Source organism: Triticum urartu, unplaced genomic scaffold (genome assembly GCF_003073215.2).
Source record: "Triticum urartu cultivar G1812 unplaced genomic scaffold, Tu2.1 TuUngrouped_contig_356, whole genome shotgun sequence".
Classification (NCBI taxonomy): Eukaryota; Viridiplantae; Streptophyta; class Magnoliopsida; order Poales; family Poaceae; genus Triticum; species Triticum urartu.
Genome location: NW_024114103.1, coordinates 32474 through 43760, shown reverse-complemented (window position 1 = coordinate 43760; position 11287 = coordinate 32474). Strand labels below are relative to the sequence as shown.

At 44.4% G+C, this 11287-nt stretch overlaps 1 pseudogene; it reads right to left on the bottom strand.

The window, feature by feature from the left end:
- Positions 1–870: 870 nt before the first annotated feature.
- On the bottom strand, positions 871–1946 carry LOC125527314 (annotated as a pseudogene).
- Between the last annotated feature and the right edge of the window lie 9341 nt (positions 1947–11287).

Sequence of the window (11287 nt, the reverse complement as noted above, 5' to 3'; positions counted from 1 at the left end):
CGTCGCCGGCTCGCCGCCACAAAGCTCCGCCTCGCCGGGCCGCCGCCTCATCGCCGAAGAGCTCTGCCTCGCCGTGCCACCGGCCGCGGGCACCTATGGGCGAACGGAAAGAAGCAACGGTGCCGAGCGTGGCCTGCGAAGGAGGAGGCAGCGGCGGCAGTGGATCGAGATCGAGCTCATTCAAACGCGCATCTGCTGTTTGCAAAATCAGCAAGTGCAGCCAGCAGGTAAATAGTCCAATCCATTCTTTGCTACTGAATCTCAAGCTCCTGTTCCTTCAATTTCTAGCCAATCCATTCCAACTTTTGTTATCTGTTTCAAACTATTTGCTTACTTGTTCCAATACATGTATTGATATCAGCTTGTTCACCTGTTGTAGGTATCTTTTAGTCATGGAGTTAGATATTTTGGGCCATGGAATGAATTATTCAAGCAGCGGGAGTCCAAGTTAGTAGTTATGTCTGACCTTTATGTTATATTTTGTGATTTTAGGTGGTTACAACCTAGTTCTTGAGAATCTTGAAATGTTCTAAATCATTGGTCATGTAAATTTTCGAGTGCATCTAGCTTCATATTTGAATTTTATGAGATTTGGTTCAGCGGACTTGCATTTGTCGATCAAATTTTTTATACCTTCAATGTTTCGCCCCGGCTAAGTTCAATTCCTGGATCCGCCACTGCATACATGGAAAAGTAGCATAACAATTAAAACATGACGTTTATTCTTTTTCTAACAAGGAAAAAGAAAGTGGTCGATAGCATATTTGTTGTAAACACTCAAGCAACCATGGATATATAGAGAAGTAGCATAACCATTAGTACTAAACTTGGATGACATATATGATAATAATAATAGTGTAGGCGTTACTTTCACATTTTCATGACAACCTCCTTTGCGACGCTCCATTCAGCGGGGAGGATTCTAGCTATGAGCTCCTTGAGAACAGACGGGCAGCTAGATGTGAGATGCTCATAACCGTCGCTTGCCATCATAGCTTTGAAATTGGAAGGAGAATCAAGGAACTGTAGACAAGCCTCTTTGAGACGAGGGAAGCCATGCTGCTCCGCCAGAGCCAAACTGGTGGCCACCATGTTGGAATCGATGTGAGCGCACAATTTCTCCTCGCATATCTGCTTCAGCCTCACAACATTGTACCTGTCAGCCGCCACTAGAAGGTGGCCAGCCATGGCCACATCAAGCTTCGGAGGGACCGAATCGGTGTACATGAAATGGAGCAAGGACTTGAACACATGAGCTTCCATGTCACAGATTTCAATAGGGCTGGCAGCAGAACAACTCTCCTTCATGGCGCCGAGGAGCTTCGCTTTGAAGACGGATGACCGAGCAGCGAGGACGCACCTGTGAGCGGAGAAACTCTGCCCGCCAACTTGGAAAGTCAGGTCTGCTGCGTCCTTGTTCTTTAGGAGGTCGCCGAGATGCCGGTCGAGGTCGCTTGGAGGAACCCTTGCTTCTTCGCCATGGATCTCCTTCATGACGGTGACATCGCACCTGATGCTGAGACAATCGTCTCTCAGATGCGACGATACGTCCAGATCATCCCTCTTGATGTAGTCATGCCAACCCCTGCCTGAACCTTTACTTGAGAAGGTATACTTGCTGGTACGTCTGTATGAAGGCACCGGTTCTCCATTCTTGTCAAGTACTCTGAATGTGAATTTTGCCTTCACATCTTCGGCATCGGCAGATTCAAGCCGGAGATAAAGAGATATAAAATCCTCATAGTCCTCACGCTCACCGTTTGGGTAATATCTCACGACCCAGCTGTGGCCGCCAACACCGAAAGGGGTAGAAGTGACACACTGGCCGTTCTTGAGAAGCGCCTTAGCTCTTGAATATCCATTACCTTGACCACATATGACCGCGCATATGACCTTTCCTCGGATGCAGACACCATGGAAGCAGAAATCTTGCATTGCTCTGCCATTCTGGAGATCGGCTTGGTGGAGTAGGATGGAAGGCTAGTGAGAGGAAATATTTTGTTGCATCTAGCTATAGGGAGAGGAAAGTGCACTCGGGAAGTCAAACGGAAACGGCGGCCTAGATATGCTTGCGTCCGGTCCGCATAAATTTGCTGCATGCCATTTACTACTCGTTCATCATCACGAGGAGACGCCATTGCACTGCCAACCGAGAAGGTAGCCGTCGGGGCAAACAAAACCTTTTCACCTGCCGATGCAATTATTATGCAATGCATGCAACGATGACGATTTTTCCCGTCCGTCAATGTGACCCAAACATTTAATCCTTTGCACAAACAAAACTTTGCATCTGCCTCCTGTTAAACATGTGTCAACATGTCACGTTACATCTAGCATCATGTGGCGCAGCCATCACCTTGTGTAATAACAAGTCTTGTGTAGTTAGAGAGATAGATTATATTCTCTTATTATTATGTTTATTATCTTTCTATCTCTTCTCCCCATCCCACATGTATCTCCTCTGGTTGTTCGTTGCTAACAACCTATCGATGTAATGCCACCAGACGTCTCTCGTTCAGATCAATACAATATATATGCGGGCTCTCCCTGTATGGAGAGGTGAGACGCTTCCATGCAATATTTCACATGGTATACAGACAGAGCTGTCCTCTTCCTCTTTGTCTAGCCATCCCTTCCATCCTTGATTCGACTATGTCGACATCCAGCTTGGTTGTCTCCTCCAGCCTCAACAACAATGTCTCCGACCCCCCTCACTACATCCAACTACGTTCTCTGGCGTGCTCAAGCTTGTTCCTAGATTATGGGGGCGGGTCTCTTTGGGTACATCAACAAAAGTGTAGAACAACCTCCCAAAACCATAACCAGCAAGAATGCCGAGGGCAAAGATCAGGCTGTCTCGAACCCTGCTTATGCGCCTTGGCTAATCCAAGAACAGCAGATCATTGCATACCTCCTCCACAATCTTTCCAAAGAGGTGTCGGTCTAAGTCGCATCTCTGGAAACCTCCCATGCCATCTGGTCGGCCCTCGCCAACATGTTCTCTGCCCAGTCTCGATCTCGCCACAACCACATCCGCATCACTCTCACCACTGCCCAGAAGGGAACCCAGTCTGCCACTGCCTACTTCGGGCACATGTGTGGCCTTGCCGATGTGCTAGCAGCGGCAAGAAAGCCCATAGATGAACATGAGCTTGTGTCCCACATCATATCTCGGCTTGATATGGACTACCAGCCCATTATCAGCACTGTGGATGTACAGGTTGATCTGATCACAGCCGACGAGCTCTTCAGCATGGTGGCCACGTTCGACCAACGAGTCGACATGTTCCAGGGCACAGGTGCCAGTGCCTTCAAGTCGTCGACCAACGCTGCTTCCCGCGGCCTTGGTGGCTTATCCAAGGGCTTTTGCGGGCAACCCGCCAGCGGTGGTGACGGCGGCTCTTGTCATGGTGGAAATAGAGGCGGCGGCGGCCACTACTCCAACTCCAACGGCGGCGACCACTACTCCAACCCCAACGGCGGTGGTGGCGGAGGCCACGACGGTGATGGTGGTAGCCACTACTGTGGTGGCCACTACTCCAACTTAGGTGGCGGCGAAGGACATAACTACAACAACAAAGGTGGTCGCCCCTTCTACACCAACAATAGGGGGAGGCTAGAACAACTACAACAACAACTTTAGAGGGTATGATGAATACGATGAAAAATGTCAGATTTGTAAGAAAACTAATCACATATTTTTATAATCCATTGTATTTTTTCATGAACATATTTAAAAATTGGGAACAAATATTGGAATTCATGAACTATGTATTTTTTCAATAATACATTTTTTAAACCTGTAAAAGAAAGTCACCTGTCCCCGCCCATTTGTCATCGTTGCCCGATGCCCATCAGACAACCTTGTCACTCTTCCTCCTCTTGCATGTCAGTCATCGGCCCTTCACACTCTCGCCGACTAAAAGCCCGTAGTCATCGTTGGTCCCCTTTGTTCAATTCGGTTAAGCAGAGCACCCCCTGTCGTGGTTCTAAGCCTGACAGTAGAATAGGGGGGTAGGAATGTAGAGGCAAGATCCTAGCTATGGAGGAGTTGTACACGCGAGTTTTACGAGTTCAGGCCCTTCTCAGAGGAAGTAACAGCCCTACGTCTCGGAGCCCGGAGGCGGTCGACTGGATATATGCGTGTGAATTACAAAAGGTGCGAACCCTTGTCCCAGAGGAGAGGGGTGGCTTATATAGAGTGCGCCATGACCTCAGCTCCCCTCCGTTACACAGAGTTCAATGTTCATAAAGGAGGAGCGTTACTGGTACGTCCGGAGTAAAGTGCTATAAATGACCATAAAGCTATGACTTAAATCCTGACCGTTGCGGAGTGAGTGGCTTCACATCTTCTGGTGGTCGAATGGTTGTTCGCATGGTCGGGTGTCTTCAAGGCTATCGAGTGGAACATAGCTTCATGGTCGAGTGGATGATGATCTTGTTGGGGATCGTAGCAGAAATTTAAAATTTTCTATGCATCACCAAGATCAATCTATGGAGTAATCTAGCAACGAGGGGAAGGGGAGTGCATCTACATACCCTTGTAGATCGCTAAGCGGAAGCGTTGCAAGAACGCGGATGAAGGAGTCGTACTCGTAGCGATTCAGATCGCGGTTGATTCCGATCTAAGCGCCGAACAACGGCGCCTCCGCGTTCAACACACGTGCAGCCCGGTGACGTCTCCCACGCCTTGATCCAGCAAGGGGAGAAGGAGAGGTTGGGGAAGACTCTGTCCAGCAGTAGCACGACGGCGTGGTGGTGGTGGAGGAGCGCGGAACTCCAGCAGGGCTTCGCCAAGCACTACGAGAGACGAGGAGGGAGAGGGGTAGGGCTGCGCCAAGAGAGAGATCGAATCGTGTGTTGGGCAGCCCCCATACCTCAAGTATATATATGGGGAGGGGAGGGGGCTGCGCCCCCTCTAGGGTTCCCACCCCAAGGGGTGTGGCAGCCCCTGATCCCATCTAGGGTGGCGGCCACAAGGGGGAGAGGGGTAGGCGCACCTGGGGTGGGCCTTAGGGCCCATCTGCCCTAGGGTTTGCCCCCTCCCCTCTTGGAGGTGCCTTGGGCTTTGGTGGGAGGCGCCCCAGCCCACCTAGGGGCTGGTCCCTTCCCACTATTTGCCCATGTAGGCCTCTGGGGCAGGTGGCCCCTCCCGGTGGACCCCCGGACCCCTCCGGTGGTCCTGGTACACTACCGGTGATGCCCGGAACACTTCCGGTGGCCAAAACCATACTTCCTATATATCAATCTTTACCTCCGGACCATTCCGGAAATCCTTGTGACGTCCGGATCTCATCTGGGACTCCGAACAACATTCGGTAACCACGTACATACTTTCCCTATAACCCTAGCGTCATCGAACCTTAAGTGAGTAGACCCTACGGGTTCGGGAGTCATGCAGACATGGCCGAGACGACTCTCCGGTCAATAACCAACAGCAGGATCTGGATACCCATGTTGGCTCCCACATGCTCCACGATGATCTCATCGGATGAATGATGTCTGCTACGCAACCTTCTTCTTGTAGACGTTGTTGGGCCTGCAAGTGCACAGGTTTGTAGGACAGTAGAAAATTTCCCTCAAGTGGATGACCTAAGGTTTATCAATCCGTAGGAGGCGTAGGATGAAGATGGTCTCTCTCAAGCAACCCTGCAACCAAATAACAAAGAGTCTCTTGTGTCCCCAACACACCCAATACAATGGTAAATTGTATAGGTGCACTAGTGCGGCGAAGAGATGGTGATACAAGTGCAAAATAGATAGTAGATATAGGTTTTTGTAAACTGAAAATATAAAAACAGCAAGGTAGCGAGTGGTAAAAGTGAGCATAAACGGTATTGCAATGATAGGAAACAAGGCCTAGGGTTCATACTTTCACTAGTGCAAGTTCTCTCAACAATAATAACATAGATAGATCATATAACGAGCCCTCAACATGCAACAAAGAGTCACTCCGAAGCCTCTAATAGCGGAGAACAAACGTAGAGATTATGGTAGGGTACAAAACCACCTCAAATCTATTCTTTCAAATCAATCCGTTGGGCTATTTCTATAAGTGTCACAAACAACCCTGGAGTTTTTACTAGAATAACACCTTAAGATACAAATCAACCAAAACCCTAATGTCACCTAGATACTCCATTGTCACCTCAAGTATCCGTGGGCATGATTATACGATATGCATCACACAATCTCAAATTTATCCAACCAACATAAAAGTACTTCAAATAGTGCCCCAAAGTTTCTACCTGAGAATCAAGAACGTGTGCCAACCCCTATGCGTAGGTTCATGGGCGGAACCCGCAAGTTGGTCACCAAAACATACATCAAGTGGCACGTGATATCCCATTGTCACCACAGATAAGCACGGCAAGACATACATCAAGTGTTCATAAAAGACTCAATCCGATAAGATAACTTCAAAGGGGAAACTCAATTCATCACAAGAGAGTAGAGGGGGAGAAGAAACATAAGATCCAACTACAATAGTAAAGCTCGGGATACATCAAGATCGTGCCATAGATGGAACACGAGAGAGAACATGAGAGAGAGAGATCAAACACATAGCTACTGGTACATACCCTCAGCCCCGAGGGTGAACTACTCCCTCCTCGTCATGAGGAGCGCCGGGATGATGAAGATGGCCACCGGAGATGGATCCCCCTCCGGCAGGGTACCGGAAAGGGGTTCCGATTGGTTTTTCGTGGTTCTAGAGGCTTGCGGCGGCGGAACTCCCGATCTATCTTCTGTTCTGGAAGTTTTAGGGTACGACGGTATATATGGGTGAAAGGAGTACGTCGGTGGAGCTACGGGGGCCCCACGAGGCAGGGGGGGCGCCCAGGGGGGAGGGCGCGCCCCCACCCTCGTGAGCACCTCCCGTATCTTCTGACGTGGGGTCCAAGTCCATCAGGTGGGTTTCCTTCCAAAAATAACTTCTCCAGTTGATTTCGTTCCGTTTTGACTCCGTCTGATATTCCTTTTCCTCGAAACACTGAAATAGGCATAAAACAGCAAATCTGGGCGGGGCCTCTGGTTAATAGGTTAGTCCCAAAAATAATATAAAAGTGGAAAATAAAGCCCAATATTGCCTAAAATAGTAGATAATATAGCATGGAGCAATCAAAAATTATAGATACGTTGGAGACGTATCAAGCATCCCCAAGCTTAATTCCTGCTCGTCCTCGAGTAGGTAAATGATAAAAAAGATAATTTTTGATGTGGAATGCTAGTTGGCATAATTTCATTGCAATTCTTCTTACTTGTGATATGAATATTCAGATCCGAAAGATTCAAGACAAAAGTTCATATTGACATAAAAGTAATAATACTTCAAGCATACTAATAAAGCAATCATGTCTTCTCAAAATAACATGGCCAAAGAGAGCTATCCCTACAAAATCATATAGTCTGGCTATGCTCCATCTTCACCACACAAAATATTTAAATCATGCACAACCCCGATGACAAGCCAAGCAATTGTTTCATACTTTTGATGTTCTCAAACTTTTTCAATCTTCACGCAATACATGAGCGTGAGCCATGGATATAGCACTATAGGTGGAATAGAATGGTGGTTGTGGAGAAGACAAAAAGGGAGAAGATAGTCTCACATCAACTAGACATATCGACGGGCTATGGAGATGCCCATCAATAGATATCAATGTGAGTGAGTAGGGATTGCCATGCAACGGATGCACTAGAGCTATAAATGTATGAAAGCTCAACAAAAGAAACTAGTGGGTGTGCATCCAACTTGCTTGCTCACGAAGACCTAGGGCATTTTGAAGAAGCCCATCATTGGAATATACAAGCCAAGTTCTATAATGTAATATTCCCACTAGTATATGAAAGTGACAACATATGAGACTCTCTATATGAAGAACATTGTGCTACTTTGAAGCACAATATATGAGACTCGCTATATCATGGTGCTACTTTGAAGCACAAGTGTGGAAAAAGGATAGTAGCATTGCCCCTTTTTATTTATTTTCTTTTTTTTATTTGGCCTTTTCTTTTTTTTGTTTGCTCCTTTTTTTGGCCTTTCTTTTTTTGGGACAATGCTCTATTGAATGGTGATCATCACACTTCTATTTATTTACAACTCAAGAATTACAACTCGATACTAGAACAAAGATGACTCTATATGAATGCCTCCGGCGGTGTACCGGGATATGCAATGAATCAAGAGTGACATGTATGAAAGAATTATGAATGGTGGCTTTGCCACAAATACAATGTCAACTACATGATCATGCAAAGCAATATGACAATGATGAAGCATGTCATAATAAACGGAGCGGTGGAAAGTTGCATGGCAATATATCTCGGAATGGCTATGGAAATGCCATAATAGGTAGGTATGGTGGCTGTTTTGAGGAAGGTATATGGTGGGTGTATGATACCGGCGAAAGGTGTGCGGTATTAGAGAGGCTAGCAATAGTGGAAGGATGTGAAAAAGTGCGTATAATCCATGGACTCAACATTAGTCATAAAGAACTCATATACTTATTGCAAAAATCTACAAGTTATCAAAGCAAAGTATTACGTGCATGCTCCTAGGGGGATAGATTGGTAGGAAAAGACCATCGCTCGTCCTCGACCACCACTCATAAGGAAGACAATCAATAAATAAATCATGCTCCGAGTTCATCACATAACGGTTCACCATACGTGCATGCTACGGGAATCACAAACTTCAACACAAGTATTCTTTAAATTCACAACTACTCAACTAGCATGACTCTAATATTATCACCTCCATATCTCAAAACAATTATCAAGCATCAAACTTATCTTAGTATTCAACGCACTCAAAAGAAAGTTTCACATATCTTGAATACCAAGTATATTAACATTAAGTGAATTACCATGCTATTAATGACTCTCAAAATAATCTATGTGAAACATGAGAGTTCATCTATTTCTTAAAAATAAAACTACCACCATGCTCTAAAAGGTATAAGTCAAGCACTAGAGTAAACAACAAACTACTCCAAAAGATATAAGTGAAGATCAATGAGTAGTCGACTAATTATGTAACTATGTGAAGACTCTCCCATTTAATAATTTCAGATCTTGGTATTGTATCCAAACAGAAAGCAAAACAAAATAAAATGACATGACGCTCCAAGCAAAACACATATCATGTGGTGAATAAAAATATAGCTCCAAGTAAAGTTACCGATGAACGAAGACGAAAGAGGGGATGCCTTCCGGGGCATCCCCAAGCTTAGGCTATTGGTTGTCCTTGAATATTACCTTGGGGTGCCTTGGGCATCCCCAAGCTTAGTCTCTTTCCACTCCTTATCCCATAGTCCATCGAATCTTTACCCAAAACTTGAAAACTTCACAACACAAAACTTAACAGAAAACTCGTAAGCTCCGTTAGTATAAGAAAATAAATCACCACTTCAAGGTACTGTAATGAACTCATTCTTTATTTATATTGGTGTTAGACCTACTGTATTCCAACTTCTATATGGTTTATAAACTATTTTACTAGCCATAGATTCATCAAAATAAGTAAACAACACATGAAAAACAGAATCTGTCAAAAACAGAACAGTCTGTAGTAATCTGGATCAAACGTATACTTCTGGAACTCATAAAATTCTCAAATAAATTGCTGGACCTGAGTAATTTATCTATTAATCATCTTCAAAAAGAATTAACTAAATAGCACTCTCCAAATAAAAATGGTAGCAATTCTGGTGAGCGCTAAAGTTTCTGTTTTTTACAGCATGATCGCAAAGACTTTCCCCAAGTCTTCCCAACGGTTCTACTTGGCACAAACACTAATTAAACACATAAAACCACATCTAAACAGAGGCTAGATGGATTATTTATTATTAAACAGGAACAAAAAGCAAGGAGCTAAAATAAAATTGGGTTGCCTCCCAACAAGCGCTATCGTTTAACGCCCCTAGCTAGGCATGATGATTTCAATGATGCTCACATAAAAGATAAGAATTGAAACATAAAGAGAGCATCATGAAGAATATGACTAGCACATTTAAGTCTAACCCACTTCCTATGCATAGGGATTTTGTGAGCAAACAACTTATGAGAACAATAATCCGCTAGCATAGGAGAGCAAAACAAGCATAACTTCAAGATTTTAAGCACATAGAGAGGAAACTTGATATTATTGCAATTCCTACAAGCATATATTCCTCCCTCATAATAATTTTCAGTAGCATCATGAATGAATTCAACAATATAACCAGCACCTAAAGCATTCTTTTCATGATCTACAAGCATAGAAAATTTACTACTCTCCACATAAGCAAAATTCTTCTCATGAATAATAGTGGGAGCAAACTCAACAAAATAGCTATCATGTGATTGAAAATTAAGATCAAGATGACAAGTTTCATGGTTATCATTATTCTTTATAGCATACGTGTCATCACAATAATCATCATAGATAGGATGCATTCTTTCATCATAGTAAATTTGCTCATCAAAGCTTGGGGGACAAAAAATATCATCTTCATCAAACATAGCTTCCCCAAGCTTGTGGCTTTGCATATCATTAGCCTCATGGATATTCAAGGAATTCATACTAACAACATTGCAATCATGCTCATCATTCACATATTTGGTGCCAAACAATTTAGAGATTTCTTCTTGTAGCACTTGAGCACAATTATCCTTTCCATCATACTCACGAAGGATATTAAAAAGGTGAAGCATATGAGACAAACTCAATTCCATTTTTTGGTAGTTTTCTTTTATAAACTAGACTAGTGCTAAAACAAGAAACAAAAAGATTCGATTGCAAGATCTAAAGATATACCTTCACTTACCTAGCCTCCCCGGCAACGGCGCCAGAAAAGAGCTTGATGTCTACTACGCAACCTTCTTCTTGTAGACGTTGTTGGGCCTGCAAGTGCACAGGTTTGTAGGACAGTAGAAAATTTCCCTCAAGTGGATGACCTAAGGTTTATCAATCCGTAGAAGGCGTAGGATGAAGATGGTCTCTCTCAAGCAACCCTGCAACCAAATAACAAAGAGTCTCTTGTGTCCCCAACACACCCAATACAATGGTAAATTGTATAGGTGCACTAGTTCGGCAAAGAGATGGTGATACAAGTGCAAAATAGATAGTAGATATAGGTTTTTGTAAACTGAAAATATAAAAACAGCAAGGTAGCGAGTGGTAAAAGTGAGCATAAACGGTATTGCAATGATAGGAAACAAGGCCTAGGGTTCATACTTTCACTAGTGCAAGTTCTCTCAACAATAATAACATAGATAGATCATATAACGAGCCCTCAACATGCAA